At 38.7% G+C, this 19,016-nt stretch overlaps 1 protein-coding gene across 1 annotated transcript in view; it reads right to left on the reverse strand.

The window, feature by feature from the left end:
* LOC108886337 (acetylcholinesterase) overlaps positions 1-134 on the reverse strand; it is a 31,809-nt gene extending 31,675 nt beyond the window's left edge. The window contains exon 1 of the mRNA XM_051065400.1: positions 130-134. The gene's annotated coding sequence lies outside the window, so the exon portion shown is untranslated. The remainder of the gene's footprint in view (positions 1-129) is intronic.
* Between the last annotated feature and the right edge of the window lie 18,882 nt (positions 135-19,016).

A 19,016-nucleotide genomic window follows, 5' to 3' on the forward strand; every position in this document is an offset into this window, starting at 1 on the left:
TGAATAACAAGGAGATGAACACAGGCAGAGATCCATGCAAGAGACTAAAAAAAGACATGTTCTAATGTCAAATCTAACAGGATAATGGTATTTTAAAAAGAAAAGGAAAAAAAAATACTGGCGTCTTACCTTGCAAGTTGGCAATTTGTGTCTGTATGGAGTAGATGAGGACACAGCAGTGATGAAGGTGAAGGAGTGGACTCAGAATCCCTCTTTCTGCTGGGCTAGCCCACCACAACTACTTCTGCTGCCACATCAGTGTGATATATATACTGTATAGGCTTCAAGACGTACCCTATTGGAACAGACGATAGACAGGTCACATGATCTGCAATGTTTGTCCAGGAATCAGTGATGAAAGATGTACACAGACCTTTGACTTAAGTATATGTTCTCAACTGCAAATGAATTGAGTATATTTGCATTGTGGCATTCAAAATCCTACTTAAGTAGAAATACAACTGAAAGCTAAGAATAAAAGCTGCAATTATTATTATTGTAAATTACTTCATTAGATGTTAATACTAATGCATCAAAGTATACAGGCATTTTACTACAGCATTGTACTGTACTGGGTTAAGGTGGAACAAATTCAAACTCATTCAACCAGTTGATATGTAAATGTATTAGAGTACAGAGTTGCATAAAACAGAAACCCTCAAGTATATGGGTCATCTAAACTGTTCTTTAGGTACTTTCCACCTTTCTGTCTACTCATATACTATAACAAAATATTTTTTGCCAGAAAAAAAAAATGGCCATCCTAAGTTAGGTTTCTTAACAATATAATGAGAAAATATTTTTAATGAACACATCACCATGTCATGTAAGTTGACATCAATTTCAAGAGATGCATTCTCCAGTTATTTTTTAGCCAGGACCTCCAGTGTTTGGATCAAGTAGCTAGTAAAAAACATAATGTGACTAAGTAAGGCCACAGCTGATTGTTGCGTTCAGTTTAACTTAAAACAAAAGCCAATTGTGGAAGCCCACCACACCTTCCACATCAGTTTTACTTTAAACAAAAGCCAATTGTCGCTGCTCCTCACACACCTTCCACACACCTTCCAAATTCAGTTTAACTTAAAACAAAAGCCAATTGTTGAAGCCCACCACACACCTTCTACATTCATCATTTTAAAAACGCACCGCAACCTGAGGGTAATGTGTGGAAATGTACTGCTCTGGAATTGAAATACTTTGTGTTGCACTTGTATAGCTGCATATATGTAGCATGTAAATTAGCTGCCACTGAACATGACTTGGAGTCTGTATGTGTGAACAGCCCAAAAACCCACGTGTTGTATGCCAGTGCCTACTCCGACCTACTCCCTATGACCTTTGTGCATTATGAAAACATACCATGTCATTTATTTTTCAAAAAAATGTTGCCTCAAAACAAGTTCCATTTCCTGGTAATCAATCTTTCTCTCTTTCTTTTTCTTAAAAGGTTGTTTTGGCACTGGGCTCCTGGCTGACAAATGACCTGCAAATGTCGCCCAACATAAATTATTAACAATTAATTAGAATGACTTTTTTGTTACTTTGATGACTGTGCATATTTATCTATAATCAGTGGTGCAGCGTGACCTTTCCACTTGGTGGAGCTACAGAGTAATAGGTAACTTGTGTAATTTGGCTGTGAGCATGTAACATGGAATATATCAGAGAGCCAACAGCTGATGGCTAGCGGTTTCTAAAAGTTTAATAAAGTATTTTTTTGTGGACAATTTTAAAACTGCTTTCACACAGCAATTATCACCACAATACCCCAGCGATGTATATGCATATGTTTTCGTCACCTTCAGAGGGTAAAGCTTATCTAATAAGGAATCTATCAAGGAAGTTATCTATAAAGAAAGCAGCACTAATAATAGTAATGACAATTTATGTGTTCATATATTTGTATTTGTTTATTTATTTTGGGTCAGAGAGCTCTGATGGAGCACAGGGCTGATCAGGTGCTTTAATGTGTACAGCATAACATTTTGTTAATGAAGTGTGTGTTTAGATTGTAGACTATCAGCATTTGTGGGAAATCCAGAAAGTGAATAGGCTACATGAAATCTATACCACTTATTGTGTTGAATTGTTAGATAAAGTTTTCTTGTTTCATCCATGTATCATCTGGCATCTACACCAATAGGGCCCATACAACTGGTTCCATAGTGCAGAAATCATGGCAACTATAAAGTTAATTGCAGTGCAGTCTCACGGCAGATGAAACAACAGCAACAAAGGCTTAGTCTTGAACATATACATATACAACATAATATTCAATAGTGAATAGTAAACTTCAGCAATAAAATAATTGCACACTATGTACAAAACAATTATAACACTTAAAATTATCAATATCCAACAATTAGATTTTTTTTAAGCCAGATTCTTTTTTTTTGCTAATTTTTAAAAGGACAGCATGGCAAGTGCATAAAGACATAGTTTCAGAGAAATGTTTTTATGATTTACAGGGACTTACAACGCTTGTTGGGGCTTTTCTTACACTTAGTAGTCATAGAGTTGTCAACCTGAGTGGCTCTTCCGCTCCCGTGTGCAGACACATACGTAAGAGTTTTGAATTTGTTTTCTTTGCTTTTCTTGGGAGGGTTAGAGGTCCCGTTGGCGGGGCGGGCCGCCCTGCCAAGACAATGGTAAGGAAACACTGCCTACAGAGGAAAGAGCACCCCTCGGCAGGTTGATAAGGACTGTATGCAGCACTTTTACATCACCATTTCACGTTTCTGCAGTTATATATGATTTACATGAGAGTTACAACTGAAATTTATATATACACATGTTTACAACATAACAATAACAAAATGATTTTTTAAATTTAACTTGAAGGGAAATCCAGGTTTAGTAATCGAATTTAGCAATACATTTTCTATCATGATCTCCATAGAAGTTGAAGAAGTTGATTTGGCCTGCTGACAGACACAGTCTTGTTCCTCCTCATTATACCACTTCCTGTTTCTGTCCCTTGTTTCTTTCTCACACTACTGTGTGCTTATTCTATCTATGGCTTTTCTGTCATCTTTGCTTTTCTTTTCCACTTATCTGGAGGCCAAAGCTTGAGAGAAAAGTAAACTTTTCTGTGGAATTTTTAGGGCTGTGTGAATAAATGTGTATGAGTTTGTCTGTGCTGGCTCTATGTGTGTGTGTGTGTGTGTGTGTGTGTGTGTGTATGTGAGATGCTGCAGCCTATGTATGTTTGTTTATGTGTGTGAGAAGTGTGTGAGAAGTGAATTGCTTGTGCATGTATGTGTGTTTGTGTGCATGTATTCACGTTATTTATAGTATGATAATGTGCAATTGGATTAGCAATAAACAAAGCCTTACTGGGACTCTGATGCAGTGCCTAGGAACAACACATGCAGACTGAGGCACACAGGCTGAAGTCTACCTGATTAATATTTTGTTGTGTGGTACATGCTGAGCCCAGACCATCAATGACTGCCTATAGCACTGAAAACACACACTCTAAATCTAGAATGCAGACGTTCAACACGTAAAGTATCATGTAATGAAGATGACATTTATATTACAGCAAAACATCTACTATGCTCTTATACCACAAGAAAATCAACAAGAAAACTATGCTACTAAATGTTTATATGATATGGATTCTCCCTCCACAAGTAGTTCTCCCTTATAAATACATGTAGTTGTAGTTGCACTTTACTTTAAAATCACCTATATATGTATATATGCGTGTGTTTGTGTGTGTGTGTGTGTGTGTGTGTGTGTGTGTGTGTGTGTGTGTTTGTGGGTGTGTGTGTGTGTGTGTGTGAAAGAAACCCCCTTTCCCAGGCAATAGATGTTGCCATAAATAAGTAATGTCAAAAACACAGGAAAATATTTAACCCCATTCCCTGTGCAAGGACCTGCTCTCCTTTTTCTGTCTCCTTTTTTCTGTCATTCTTTCTCTCTCTTCTCTGTGTCTCCATCTTTTGACATAGCAGCCAGCTGTGACAGGGGACATCAGCCCAAGAGAAAGGGGACCATGGGAGGGCTGACTCTTTAGAGTCACATACAGCTTTGCAGGACGGATGCACAGACAGAGGTGGGGAGACAGCACAGTCTTTGTCCTAACTGCACACCATCAGGGATTAGGCGGTTAAAGGCAGAAATGATAGGGATTTGATGGGAACCTTTGAAAGAGTGCTTCTGTCTCTTATTCCAAAACAGGCTCGGGAAAGGAATGCAACCTCCCAAACACGCACACACACGCCCACAACCACACACCCACACACGTAAACACAGACACTCAGACAAGTTAATTTCACCCATGCCCTTTTAATGTCAATCTGCTGTTATGAAGGCAGGGATAAGCAGTTAAAAAAAAGAAAAAAGAAAGGGAAAAAAGCATGTGTATAAGCTTGAAGCAATGAGATAGTAAATATCCAATCATGGTGTCACAGAGAGGGATATTGGTTTATGTCATGCTTTTTCTGTCTCTATTTTATTTGAATTAGAGTTTGTGTATGTGTGTGTGTGTGTGTTTGTGTGTGTGTGTGTGTGTGTCTGTCTGTCTGTCTGTCTGTCTGTCTCTCTGTCCAACCATCCACCCGTCCACACATTTGTGTATGGAGTTACTTGAAGCTAGAGCTTTTAGAGGTACTTAAATCTTCTACTCGAGCATCAAAGATATATTTATATGTCACAACTGACTCCTCAGTTCCCCTCGGCCCCTGAGTTCTCCCTATTTGTATCTCATTCCTACTTCCTTTGTTCCTTTCCAGAACAATAACTTGTGATGCCTCATTTCATTGTCTCTGCCTACTTTACCTGCGTTTTGACTGTCTTACCTTCCCATAAGTCTTTGTAACCCATTGAAAAAATTAAATTGCTGAACTACATCAACCCCACATCTGGCCTCTGCATTTGGGTTCTATCTCCTTTGTTTTTGTTACCCTACTAGGACCAATATTCATGTACATTATATATATATACACTATAAATGTCAAAAACAGTGCTTGGTAGTTATGCAAGAACAACAAGGCAGAGTTTAAAAACTCATTGCTGTGTATTATTATTTTTTTTTAATTCTGCACCTTATGAGCAAATAAAATGGTCACACTAGACCCTCAAAAGCTGAGAAACCAATGAAATGTAAATAAAAAAAAGAACCAGCTCAGACAATTACATTTCAGACTGTTTTTATCAAGACAGGGTTCTTGATTAGCAATGATAACAACAATAGTCGGAAACAGGAAAGTTTACTCGAAAAATCTCAAATTATAGGACTGGAATTCCTTGACTTCCTTGATCAGCACCACCACATCCTCTCTCTGATTTCTGACAGTAAATGGTTAGTTACACTGTGGTGTATATCAGACATGACATGTACAGATACATGTGAATACACACACTTAGACCAGATTGACCAGTCAAAGGCCTGGCTTCCTTTAACCTTCACAGGTAATTGAGCACTTGTCCTTCACTGACATAAGTTTCCCTAATTGGTAGAACAGAAATAGACTGAGAACAAAGACAGAGCTGGTGGAGGTGTGTTGAGGAATGTTACTTAAAAGCTGGTGAACTGAGAAACAGAGGGAGGGGGGTAATGAATGTGAGGCAGTTGGTTAACAGTTTGCAGAACACACCACTCTAACTAGATAAGTCAGTAAATGGAGTCTGGAATGAAGACTGACAAGGTCGAATTGGACAGAGTGGGACTAACAGTAAATCTACATTACCATCTCCCTGTTGGCAGTCACTCTATCTATCTTCTTTTTGGTGGCCTACCAGTATATTTTAGATATTCAGATACAGTGCAGTGGCTGGGCTCAGGATACTTAACTGTGCAATGCAAGCAGGTATTTGCAGCCAAAAATCACTGCAAAATATACATTTTTTACATTGGCCAGACAGCCAAAACATTATGCTGCTACTGGCGTAAGGATGCACATGCCTTTGCCATTGTATCAACTGGATCCATTTAGCTACAGAGCTGCTGTCAGAGTGGGCATTAAGACTTGAAGCCTAAAATGATGGTGCAGGTCTAGCTAACATGGATAAACATAGTGTTACTCAGAGCAATCAAGACTCATTGACTTGCAACTGAATTTTGTTTTACCTCTGCAATGCAAGCTACAAACAGCAAGGTTCTTAGCAATTAGTATCACATTCAATTTCCACAAAATCATCCTTTCTAAGTCCAATTAGGCAAGGTGCATACTTGGTGATGTCAGTTTCCTAATCTTAAATATGAGCTCTGTTTGGACTCCTAAACACATTCCTAGCTGTGGAAATCTTCTATCTTGACTTTTTCCTGGCTGTAGTTTTAAATCACTGAGGAAAAGCAGAGAAACCCTCTAATGTGAACCCATTATTTTAGAAAAAGAATTCCAACAGGCTCAAATAGGCTTTAACCGCCTATATGCTTTGTCAAGTTGGCTTGGTTGCATAGGACTGCTCAACTATTTCCCCTAAGAGGAGAAACTGATTGCTGAGTGCTCTGTCTTAGAAAGCTGCATTTGTGAATGATGGTTGAACCTTCTGCATTTTTAAAAATCCCTACCAACCAGTTAGAACAGGATATTTAGGTCAAATGAGTGTCCACTTAACTGTATTACTGTATGTAATATCTGGGTAATTAAGTCTTTAATACCCGAAAAATGATATACAGTCATCTCCCACTGCTACTTGAGGCTATCGTGGCCTTTCTTCTAACCAGAAGACTCTTCTTTTTTTGTCTCCATGCAATCATGCATGACATCATGTTACAAAATAATAGGTCACATTCTTGGCTAATGGCCACATCCATATTTGGGTCAGACTTGACTCCTCAGAGTGAGTCAACATGGTCCTCATGCATGTCACAGACAGATTACCAGGGATTTAGCGTGTTTATGCGACAGTATGCTGGTGGCTGAAAGGTTAGAGAAGTTTGAGTGTAACATAACTGCAGGGTAGCAAGTGGACAAGAGTTTACTCTGTGTGTGTGTGTGTGTGTGTGTGTGTGTGCGTGTGCGTGCACGTGTGTTTGTATGTGTGTGGGCATGTGCGTGAGAGGGAGAGAAAGAGGAAGAAACAGGATGATAGATTATACAACCATTTCAATGGTATAAAATTTCATTTGAAATCCTACTTCCAATTCAATCTTGATAAAACACTCAAGTGTCTTGCGACCCATTTAGTGTCCCATTGCTCCCATACCTACCCCAAACTCACTCTGTCTTTCTTACTTGCACAAATATATACACACTCTCTCACTCATGTGCACGCATGCACACACAGAAGGGTCTTATCAAGCTGCTGTGTGTCTGTAGTGCTGTTTTTATATTGCAGCCATATTTCATTTTGGCCTACTTTCTTTAAATTGCCTATGGGGTTTTGTATGGGGAGAGGAACCATCACATTTATATATGAGATTGAAGGAAAAGAAAGAGAGGTGGGAGACTTGTTTATGTTCTTATTCATTTTCTTTGCCTCCTTCTTACTCTCTGTGTGCTGTCCTTCTTTCCCATTGTGTTTCATTTCCTTTACTCCCTCTCTATTTCTCTCTATCTTTAACACATCTCCCTCTTTGCCTGTCTCTCCCCAAGCATGTGCTGTTATGCAAAGTAGCTTTAATTACAGTTAGAACTCACAGGTGAAATGGGGAATGATGCATGGGAACAGAGAAGCAAAGGGGAGGAAGAGAGAGGAAAGGGAAGATGGGGTACACTCCCTGGATGTTAAGTTTTCTATTGTATGAACATACTTTAAAGTGGAGGGCCAAGTTAAATTTAAAAGAAAAAGTCTTTGACTTAAAATTGAAAATCTGAAGAAAAAAAAAACCAGGATGTGATACATGAATAATGACTTGGTAGCTAGTATCCCCCTCTGTCTATTTCAACATGTATATTTCATAAAATGCCATTTCTTTCACTGCTGTTCATCACATTACTACTTGAGTTGTGCAGAAAGTATGAAATTGCTCCCTCCTCAACAGTCTATTTGCTTTCCTGCTCTTGCATCACAAATTTGAAAATGTTTAATGTGACTTTTGTGCTGTAACAAATGGCAACTTACTGGAAACATAGATCATGTCCACCACAGAGCGTATGTGAAAGAGAGAGACAGAAAGACAGATTCTAATCATTTTGATTCATTTTGAGGTTGACACTTTGACTTTTGATTGATTTTACTGAGAGAAAAAAAGACATTCGCACAAACACAAAGGAGTACACATATACACAGACACAGTCTGTTCCTAAAACACACAAACGCTCAAACATTCATGAACATAATGTCTCTTGCTGGTGACTTTCAATTTGTTGCAGTAAAAAAGAGTCATTTTAAAATCACTCTGGCCTTTGACACAGTAGATTGCATACAGACTGTATGTCTCTGCATGGTGTGTGTGTGTGTGTGTGTAAAATATAGTCTTTTCCATGCATGTTTATTCAAATGATGAAACCAAATTAAAACAACATACATCTCTAGTCCAAGCTAGACATCAGTGAGAACAGGCTGCAGGTTAATGCAAATCAAAGTACAGTTGTTTGGTTGTGAAATTAAAATGAAGCTGTATTCATTTCCAATCTTATCAACTCCTAATGAAAACCACTGAAGCCACAAATTGTCACATGCTCCTGACATGCCAAGCATAGTTAGTTTTGTATAGTGTGTGTGTGTGCGTGTGTGTGTGTGTGTGTGTTGTGTCTGTGTCTGTGTTTGTGTGCATAAGTGTGTGTGTGCATATGCAAGTGTGGTTATGCAAGCCATGCAACTTTTGTCACTATTAGCTGTTCCATGTTTTAATAAGATTTGTGCTTAGCTACTCAGCAACTCACCAGTGATCCAGTCCAACTAAGAATAGAATAGATCTTTATTATCACTGTTTCAAAACAATGAAACACCATTTGGCAGCTCCTGGAATGACAGCACAGATAAAATATAAAATGATATAATAATGATATAAAATAAAATAAGACAAAATTAAATACAAATAATGTATATAAAAATAGAAATTAGATTAAAATAAAATACAATAGACATTAACACTACACAATGAGGTAGTATATACAGTGGTTATAGAGCAAAAAAGTGTCCTGAGTGACTATGATTACATAGATATTGCATTATCATCAGTGCTGATGTTTTGACAATCTTGAACTCTCTCCTTTATGTTATAGCTTAAACATAAAGAATGAATTAAGATATAACAACTGACAATGTTTAATTAATAACTTTCAGAAGTCTGTTATAACAAGGTCTCGGAGAACTCTGCATAAAACCTGGCTAAATACACTCCATATTGGCTTGGAAAATGTGTTTGTCCTGCCTGTGGTTAACTGTTCAAACCATCATCTTGCCATCACAGTGATCAGTTGACAGATGTCAAGAAGGCAGGTCTTGTGTGGCATGAGCCTGTCAGAGGGGGGGCACCAAGGGAGAAAAAAGAAGACAGGAGAACAGCTTGCTGCTGATAGCAGGTAATTTTTGTGGGGACCATGGTGAATGATGAGTGATGACCCTTATCCTGGAGGTATTTGGTTTTTTCTGTCTGTTTGTTGACCTGGATGAACTGAAGCCAATGACAAGCTTAGTGCACGGTTGGCAACATAAGAGAAGGACCAAGTCGCAACTGTTGAGAGTCAGACTCTCTGGGGTTCAGGCAGACACGCATCTTTTCTTGTTCGTGGCAACCAAGGCAGGATAGGCTGTGGCCTTTTGGTAGCTGGTGTAGCCATAAAGATTTGAAAGTCAGACTGAAAGTGAGGCAGATTCTTGCCTTGTGTCATTTCCACAATTTTGCCTAATGGACCATTTGTCAGGATGTTTATTCATCCCAGTTAGCTAAAAGATCCAGTGTACTCATTATGAACTCCAGTTATTCCTGTTATTTCGCCTCTCCCCTTTTATCTCTCGTCTCTGTACATTTATGAAGCAGATCATAAAGCTCCTGGATATGCACATTTTTTTTTGCTCAAGTTGAAACATTTTTAACTTGTACAGACACATCCTCACATCAGGTTGTGCTGCCCCAGGTGAATTCAAGCCCAATCAACTTGTTTGTTTGAACATGCACTAAAGCTTTGTGGAAGTTAGTTCCCACGGACCTAACAGGCAATCATTTTATCAGTACTGCCTGACACTGTACATATTCCTGGGCATGGCATTCTAAAATGTTGAACGGCAGTGTGGTGAGATCCCCCACTTTGTTTGTTTGGAAAGTCACTGTTTTTTCATGGTCATAATTAAAAGAGACAATGCTGACTACTGGTTTGAAACATAAAACGAGAAGTTGTCTCCTGTGTTAAAGTCCAATGTTGATGACCCATCTGTCCACCCCAACCTCTTCCTACTTTGGACTTCCTATTGTCACAATTTCTACAACTACTAGAGGGCTTTGAATGTGAACATGTCATTTTAGGGCATGTGAAAAGCCAGCTGTCATAGAGATTAACAAGACACAATTATAATTTGAATATGATGACACTGGCACACCCAATCAGACACTCTCTCCTGGAGGGCATTCATAGTGTACAGTTGTAGAAACACTTTGTGTACACAAAATTGACAAACTAAGTTGTTTAAAGACTAAGAAGACTCTTGTGAGAGATGTTAAAACACTGTTTTGTCTCACCTCCACACACCTGCTGTGTTGCTGTGTGAAGTGATTGTGATTGTTGCCTTCATAAAGTTGTAGGAACACATTACACTCTGATACCACTAAATGGACAGCATTGCATTAAATGCTGACAGCGTGTGTCACCAAACACAATCAAGGGGCATTTTACTCAAGGAGGGTGCACAGACAGGCAAAGGTTTGAGAAGTTTAAACCATTAAAGGAAATATCCAACTCATTTCCAAAAACAAAGACATTCCTCTTTCAGAAGAATTAATTCTTTTTGAAGAATCTGAAGAATGTTTTCATATCTTTCTTTATTTTTCCAGTGTCCTCTTGCTATGCTAATGAGATAACAGCTTTGTAGTGGAGACAGTATTTAATAGTGTCTAATGTATGTGAATGTGTTATGTGTGTGTAGATGTAGCAGAGAAATACAAAATTTGTGTAATTCAGCCTATGTTTATGTGTGTATGTGTGTGGAAATGAATTGTGTTTGTGTTTCTTTTCCCTTTAACAGCACTGGCCCAACAGCACAGTAGTAGGGCTGGTTAAATCTGGTCACTCAGCAGGACTCTATTAATTAGACACCAGAGAGGGATCAGGGCTCACCAGTAGCTGCTAAAGCTTCAGCTGTCTGGAGGTAAATAAGTAAGAAAAAGGCAGAAAGACAGGGAGAGAAGGAATAAGAAAAAAAAATAAAAGGGAGAAAGAGATGAAGTTAAGAGAGGCAAGGAGTGTATGAGGGGTTGAGATCAAGCTGTGTGGGACATACAGTACAGTCAAATGTGACAGGGAGAGCAAAGCTAAGAAAGGGTGTAACCAGTGGAAAGACAAAAAACAACAAGAGAGGATGGAGAAGAGAAGAGGGAGCGTTCAGTGTGGATTTGGTCTGAGAAAGTTTACACAGTTTGTCAGAAAGTAAAAGTATAAAATGAAAAGCTACTTACTACATCTCAAAAAAATACATGAAAATAAGGCAACAGCAAAGTAATGTACTGAAACCTGAATACCTAAGTCCATTAAGGATTGATTAAAGTGATGTTGCCTAAGGTAAAATGATTCAGAAATATATAGCTAGTAGGATCACTTCAGGACTTGGCAAAAATGTGCATTAATGATGAGACAGATGCAGACTCAGATGGATTTATAAAACAGAGATTTATTATACATATCAGCCTTAGTTTGTAAAACAACATACCGTGGAGCTGAGAAATATAATGCTGGCTAATGAAAGTCTTGTAAAATATCAAATAGCCCTCTGAATCATACATTAAAATATAACAGTATTAAACAGAGTAGACATTCATTATGAAGTAGAGCCAATCTTAAAAAGTCCACCAGTAGAAATACAGCTTTCTCCTTAAATAGCCTCTCAGTAGCAGAGTGATATGTCTTTTCTGGTGGATTTGATAATATAATTCATCACAGGGAAGAATTATGGAAAAGTACATTTCAGGCATTTGACCACTGGTGCAAAGAAAACTGGCATTAGTATCAGACAACATGATGTGTTCTGGTCTGTTGGTTTGAAATCAATTTTAGTGGAATTAAACAACTTATCAGAGTATAAAAACAACAGTGAGCATTTTGTGAGTTCTGGCATTTAAAACTTCTCAGTTATGGTTAGAATAAGAATAATTGTAGTGATGGATGAATTAACGGCAAGATCACCCTCTGGGGTTATGGACATGATGGCCATTGTTACGAGACAGAATGTGATGGTGGTCCACCCCTATCTCCTCCCTAAAAGGCTCTGCCAACCCTACCTCCAGAGAACAACACTGATAAATACAAGGCATTGGCCTGACCATTTAGAAAAACTTGGGATTCAGTGTCTTCCCTAAATAGGACAACCACAGTGGGTTAGAAAAATCATCCAATATGACTGTAATTCCTTTAGATACTACACCAGGATGTGCAGTAGTATATTATCACACTACATATTATTTTCCTACTTAGTAAGTACAGTCATTATTTCCATTACCAAAAAATGTTACTTGTCAGGAGAATATGAACATAGGTTGTTTGAAAAAACAACCAATGTTGTCATTTTCCTGGTGAAGACAGTTTGTAAAAAGAAGTGCTAGAGCAGGAAGGTAGAATCGAGGGACATGTTGTGCCACAGACAGAGGAAATGCATTTTACACACAAGATAAGATATTTAAAAAAAGATTATTACCAATATTATTTTTTGTGCCTTCACATTGGCCCAGGTTGAATGTGCAGCTATGCACATACACATAAGTGCACACACTCACTGCCGTTTCCGAACATTTTCTTTGAGTATTTGTAAAGTCATTTGTAACTCCCCCAGTATTAGTGAGGACATGTGGAGTGAGAATCATAGGGGGAAAGCCTGTCTTGCAGTGACAGCACTTTTCAGCACAATAACAGCTCTGTGCAAGATGCCAAAATGCATGGCTATATAATGTGTCTTCATTTTAAAGTCCATAGAAATGTATATGAAGAATGGCAATATGGAAGGAGAATGTCTTTCTGGTGCAAATGAGGATTTTATTTTTTCTTATTTTGGAAGAAGGACTGCTCTGTGCAATTCTGCAAACTTGCTGCTAATTAAATTCACTGGCTGGCTCATTCCTCCTATTACATCTCCAATTTTCTGACCTTGAAATCATTGCTCTTCGTCACCTTCCTGTGACACAAATAGGAATAAAATTAACCATCCAACAGTCATACACACACATCCTTGCGCACCTATCTCTGTGGGGAAACACCATTTACATAATGCATTCCCTAATCCCTACCCTTAGCCATCACAACTACATACCTAACCCTAACCCTTACCCTAACCTAAACCTAAACCTAAAACTGATTCTGACCCTAACCCCGAAATGTCTGTGAAGATTGTCAGTCATGTGTTAGACACAGTGTGGCACTTGTGCCAGTGGGCTGAGTCTATATAGGCCAGCCCTGTTTGTTCATTCTCTCTCTCCATCCTGCTGCAGCAGCACCTTTGGTGGTGCTCTGTATTTGGCTTGTCATTTTCTCCTGGTTGTGTGCATTATTATGTTTGGTGTTTGAGCCACCAGTAACACATGGTTATCCAAGAAAAGTTGAATTGTGAGCAATTGAACTTGGTTGTAGATACTTGAAGACATTTCACTTCACATTTCGTGGTGATGGCCTCTTTCACCCCTTGTTCAAACTACCTGTCCTCCCTGTCAAAAATATGTACATTGTTGTCATCCCTTATCCTTCAGCTGTAAACTGCTGAGTCTTGACTATAGGACTTTCCCTGAGCCAGGTGTTTGTTTAATGGTTGTTGACGTTAGAGGAGTGAACGCTTCTGTGTTGTGCAATGTGCTAGAGATAACTCCTTAACCAAATCTTAACCCTCAAACACCCATTTAAACATGTGGTGTCTAGCATTTTGGTCCCTATGAAACTGTTAGAAGGAACATAAAGAAAAAAACTAAAACTAATTCTAACCGTAAGCCTTAAACGTCTGTGAAAATTCTCAGTCGTCCAACTGATCTACAACCAAGTCCAACTGGACTACAGTAGATACTTGAAGACCTCATGGTCTGACAGTGGGCTTCTGATTTTTGGATTTTGAACAGACACACATACACACACACGCACACACACACACGCACACACGCACACACACACACACACACACACACATCCTTGTGCACGTCACTGATATGATGCATTCCCTAGCCCCTTGCCTTAAACATAACAACTGAATGCCTAACCCTAACCCTTATCCTAACTGCTAATTCTGATAAACAGGACTTAAACCAGTGTAGTGCAGTTTCTTTAACTCCAATTAAATTGTCCAATCTCCCCTTCACTTCAATTCACTTCCTGAGTTCTGACTGATTCGTGGGGAGACCCATGTGTTTGAACTCTGTGGGGATCACGACCATTTATATTGTTGTGTTCAGCTTTTTACATTCAAATGAAGCTAAGTGTCTTACGTTTCCTGGGAAAGGATGGAAGGACAGCATTGTGGGTGGGGGATAGGTGGATGTCATAGACCTCCTCTGCTGAGGGATCATTTCACTACTTTGATGTTGATGGCCTCTTTCACCCCTTGTTCAAACTACCTGTTCTCCCTGTCAAAAATATGTACATTGTTGTCATCGAAGAGTGTTCCTTATCTCTCAGCTAAACTGCTGAGTCTATAGGAGTTTCCCTGAGCCAGGTGTTTGTTCAATGGTTGTTGACGTTAGAGGAGTGAACACTTCTGTGCTGAGCGATGTGTTTGGGATAACTCCTTAACCAAATCTTAACCCTCAAACACCCATATAAATATGTGGTGTCTAGCGTGTTGGTCCCTATGAAACTGTTAGAAGGAACAGAAAGAAAAAACTTAAAACTAATTCTAACCATAAGCCTTAAATGGCTGTGAAAATTCTCAGTCATCCAACTGATCTACAACCAAGTCCAACTGTACTACAAAAGATACTTGAAGACATCATGGCCTCCTTTACTCTTCTTTCAAACTACCTGTCCTCCCTATGTAAAATATGTATATTGTCATCAAAGGTGTGACTCTTATCCTTCAGCTGTGGGTAAACTGCTCAGTCTTGACTTAAGGAGTTGGCTTTCCTGTGTTGAGCTATACATATGTTTATTGTTGTTTACAGTAAAGGAGTTGGCCCTCCTGTGTTGAGCTATGTGTTTAGGCCAACTCCTAAACCATGTCCTAACCTTAACCCTGAACACAACCATTTGAACTTGTGGGATCCAGCATTTTGGTCTATGACATTGTCAGACTCCATAAGTATAGTTAAGGCTCCCCACAAATATACTGCACAGACACACACACACACACACACACACACACACACAAACAAACAATTACAAAGGTTGTATAAGATGACCCAAGAACTGATTTCTATTCTGCAGCTGAATGTGTGTGTTTCCTTGTAATATGTACATTACAAGTGTAAAACCAATAACATGCACACATACGTATTAAGTACACTCTTGATTAATTAATTTTGAATTCATGATTGATTTTGTTTAGACTGAAACTTCATTCTCTAATTGCTTCAGCAAACTCTAAAAGTCATTTCATATTTCAGGCAAATATTGAATCAACTCTATTGTTATAATTTTTTATTCATTTTTTTTATTGAGGCTTGCCTTGTTGCAAATAAAATTATCAATATGGTAACCTTGCTGTGCTCACTCGCTCAAAATATGAACTCTGCTTAAATCAATGGGAATCTTTGAAAAAAGTGTTCCTGAGTGGCAATGAAGGATAAAAAGTCTGTCTCAGACACGGACAATGAGCTGATCATTTGCATTCAAATTAATTTACATTCTCCTTATAAGTCAATTGTGATGGCAGAGTTTGTATGTCCTTGTGACACTAGGGGGTTGTTTTCAGGGAAACTGGCAAGTGAGAGGCCAGACTGAGAGGAATTCAGAGACCCTTATTCTTAGGTTTTACTGGGAAAGAATGACATCACCTGAATCAGGAAAACTAAAAGCTATTCTGACTCTGGCCTTGGAGGAGAGCTTTTGGTTGATGTTGTTGTTTGTGCTTGTGTTCATGGGGCCTAGTCATGCTCAACTAAAAGAAACAAAATGAGGCCATTGCCATGTGGGCTTACCACTTGAAATGAAAGGTGTAGGGGCCCAGGTGAAGACAGTGGCCTTGGCAGAATGACTCCTGGATTTGTATGCTGGCTATTGGGCAGTGGAATGTCACATTATTGGTGGAGAAAGAATTGAAGTTAGAGTTGGGAGTTGAGGTATGTAGGGATATTCACAATCTACTGGGTAAGTGCCACTGTCCAAGATGGATGAGGGAATGAGAGGTGACCGTTGCTTGGTAGCCGATGCAGTGTTTGCACTTGATGCAGGCTTTGTAAAGAAGGCATAGCCTAAAAGTTATCATGTCGAGTTACCTCTCAATACTGTATGTTCCAACATTTCCTGTGGTTATTAGCTGTGGGAAGAAGACTGAAGCAGTGAGGACTAGTAGCCAAAATAATCTTCCATAGGAGATTGCCTGAGTTTATCATTAGGAACACAGTGAAGAGCTCACATATCCAGAAAAAATCAGAGAACAGCTGCTTATTTGTGTTTAAAGGAGGCCTCTCAGGATGCATCCCTGTGGAGGTGTCCCAGTCACACTAAACTGGGAGGATGGAACTCTCCCATGTTTACTATATACTCTATTGGCTACATCTACAGCCAGTAAGTCTGGCTCCAGACTGAGAAATTACGTGACAGATAGAACAGTTACTTACATGTTACACAAGATAAGTTACTATTCAAAAGGAACTCATCCAATTCACCACAGATACTCTACACATCAGCAGTATCAAATAATACATATTAAACTCAGGAGTTTTCTTATGTGTGTGCTGCTGTGTGTAATTCTGCTTGAAGATGTGTGTAAGGGCTCATGTACGAGTGTATGTGTGTTAAGGCGTGTGTATATAGATCCCATTGGCAGCATTGGTACCCTGACTATGAGCTAATAGACCTATCAAGCAGCCCCCCCAGGTCATACAAGGCTGTGTAATTGAACCATTGAGGATTTTCCACTAACCTGTAACTACTATTTCTCTCTCTCTCTCTTGCTCTCGCACATACATACACACACATACATACAGCACTTTCAGCCCTGTGGCCCCAAACACACAGCCACTCCAGCTGCTTTGTGGGTAAGGGCTTTTCTTCACACATCCCATCATTCCATTTGCCAATTCTCTATCTACCCACAACCCCATGTACAATATTCCTTTAAATCCCTTAACTTTGCTCCTCCTTTCTCCTGACCTCAAATTTTGCCAACATCATTTTGAGCACATTGTCCTAATAGACACATACTTCTCTCATTGTTTCATAGCCATCTCTTGTACCATACTGTATTATCCTCACTGTTAAACACTCCCTTAATGCTTTTTTTTCTTTTATGTATTTTTATATAAAACTGGTGGCTAAATCACCATCAAAGTATACCATAATAGACTATAGGGTTTTTTCCAGCAAACTTAAAATAGTGAAACAGTGAAACTCCTCTGGTATCTAGCTGCAGTTAGGCTTACATGCTTTTAAACCACAACATTGTCACTATTTGTGAAGGAACCTCTGGGGTAGCAAAGGTTGTCATGTCTGAATAACTGCAGTGAATAGGTACCATGAGGACAACTTTTAAATAATATGTTATCTTGTATTTGCTCTTCTACATATTATGTTTTTATAATGGATTTTTAAATAAAAGAGGGAGGCAGGTATATTATTTAAATCAGACCCTGTCAGTGCATGTTATATTTACACATGACTGTGGCTATTTATATTGCTATTATCATTAATTTCACCACGTATACCTGGGTGATTGGTGAAGTTATTTTAAAGTAATATAAGAGTTCCTAAATTGTTTAACTTTTTATATTTATTTTTTGCCCATTTTCCTAATCAGTTTAGAGTATCAGTTAATTTTACTCTCAAAGCTGTTAGTTGAGTTTTATGCTATCCTAACTTTTTCAACCATACCATGCAGTTGCACTGTCCAACCAGTGAGAGTTGCTACTGCAGCAAAGAGTATAAAACTGTCCATGCTCAACCAAGTACCAAGCACTGCAGGGAATCAAACCTCACTTGCACACACACACTGAGTTTTCTATTTAAGTAATTTAAAAATAACAGATGCAAGATTAAAGATGACAGGTCACTACATGTTTAAGTGTTTTGTACTGAGTGTAATTACCCTACATCCCAATATTATCATATTTAAAACCATGATTTAAAATGTCATAATCTGCTAATCACTGACCACTTAAAATTAGCTCATAGCCAGTTATCAGCATCAGGCATACGACCCCTGCTGTATATTGTCTGTTTGTGTATGTGAGTGAATGTGCATGAAGAAGGCACACTTTGTGGCCAGACAGCACACACACATACACATACTTACAGACACAGGGACATGGCCACAGGAGTATTTTGCATATCATTGATATTCCACTTAGCTGCAGAGACAGCAGCATCCATTGCCCACTGTAGTAAATACCCAACAAAGCAATTAGTAGATAACAATAACTTCTGAAATATTTCCAGTGAGCAGGATATGATCCCCCTGGACTTAAAGTTGCAGTTGTATAATAGGAGTGCAGTGATTTGGGAAATAAAACAGTACCTCTTAATTTTATCAACACTGACTCCACAGGGGTTTCTTAACATGAGACATTACAAATTTCTACACACCAAACACTGAGCGAAATATAATTTTTACACGCCAGTATGGTGAATTGTGTGTACACTTTGGCCTATTGAGTGTCTCAAATGTTCTTTGAAGCCAAGATATTTGAACAAGTTATTATTTTTTTTTGTTTGAGCCTTTGCTTGTAGGAGTAGGGTTAGAATGCATTTGGTTCCACATGGGATATGGATCCATGCTGCTTTGGCATCTACAAATCCACTGTGTTCGTCTGCAAAGAACATCTCGCCCTCTCTTTTTTT

The sequence above is a fragment of the Lates calcarifer genome, linkage group LG21 (assembly GCF_001640805.2).
Source record: "Lates calcarifer isolate ASB-BC8 linkage group LG21, TLL_Latcal_v3, whole genome shotgun sequence".
NCBI classification, from domain to species: Eukaryota; Metazoa; Chordata; class Actinopteri; family Centropomidae; genus Lates; species Lates calcarifer.